The following is a 938-nucleotide window of genomic DNA, read 5'->3' as shown; positions in this document are numbered from 1 at the left end:
AGCTTAAAAGGTGGACAAATCAATTTAATAATGATTGCATTGTCAATTTCCCTTTTTCGTTATTGCTGTGCTATAAAAAAAAAAGCTAAATAAGAAAAATAAACTATTTTAGGGATGTTTCCACGTCACAACTCCAAAACAGGAAATTATTCTCTGCTTTAATCACTAAAAACATGACAGAACTGCAACGATGTGAGATTCTTGGGGGTTTTTTTGTTGTTTTTTTTTCTCAAAAACACCAGACAGCATTATGCCTATGACCAAAGTTGGAGTTGGTCAGAGCATTTCAATAATTCAGCTTGACAAGTTACCCCCCACCCCCCGAGTGAAGGACATGTCGAGGACACCGCACAGAGTACTCACGAGTTCCTCCGACCGGATGGAGCTTACACACACACACACACACACACACACACACACACACACACACACACACACACATATACATCCAGCAGGAATTAGCTTGTTATGCATCCGTTGACGGATCTTTTTGGTCCGGGGCGATACTGTGACGGTTGGGTAACGTGACCAGCTCTCAGTCACCCAACACTGTTCCCCTCCGCGCCCCCACCCCAACSACAAAATGCTCCTAATGCTAAATTACTCACAAGACTTTATGAGCGTGTGGAAAATTCCTGTTAACACTTCGGATCAGACTTTTTCTGCCTCTCGTGCGGATTATGTTACGCGTCCGGGAGGGTTTCGAGTTCAGCGTGGAGACGGGACGTTTTTCCTTCTGCGGAGAAGGCTGGGTTTCAAGATGTGCTTTCAAAGCTCGTCGAGTCCAAATGGGAGAAAGTCTCTTYAGAGAAAAAGATTTGTTTGAAAAGAAAACRGAGAAACGAAAGACCAGACTGAAACCCAAGCTTCTGTTCTTCAACTTGATATTTAAAGCAGCATCTTTTAGCAAAACTAAATGTTGCACTAAAAGACAAAAA

At 42.7% G+C, this 938-nt stretch overlaps 1 protein-coding gene across 1 annotated transcript in view; it reads right to left on the bottom strand.

The window, feature by feature from the left end:
- Positions 1–938, bottom strand: part of ammecr1 (AMMECR nuclear protein 1) — an 11,964-nt gene that overhangs the window by 7,409 nt on the left and 3,617 nt on the right. The gene's annotated exons all lie outside the window — the stretch shown is intronic.

Source organism: Poecilia reticulata, unplaced genomic scaffold, assembly GCF_000633615.1.
Source record: "Poecilia reticulata strain Guanapo unplaced genomic scaffold, Guppy_female_1.0+MT scaffold_243, whole genome shotgun sequence".
In the NCBI taxonomy this organism is placed as follows: Eukaryota; Metazoa; Chordata; class Actinopteri; order Cyprinodontiformes; family Poeciliidae; genus Poecilia; species Poecilia reticulata.
The sequence above is the reverse complement of the archived record's forward strand: the minus strand, read 5'-3'. Positions and strand labels throughout refer to the sequence as shown.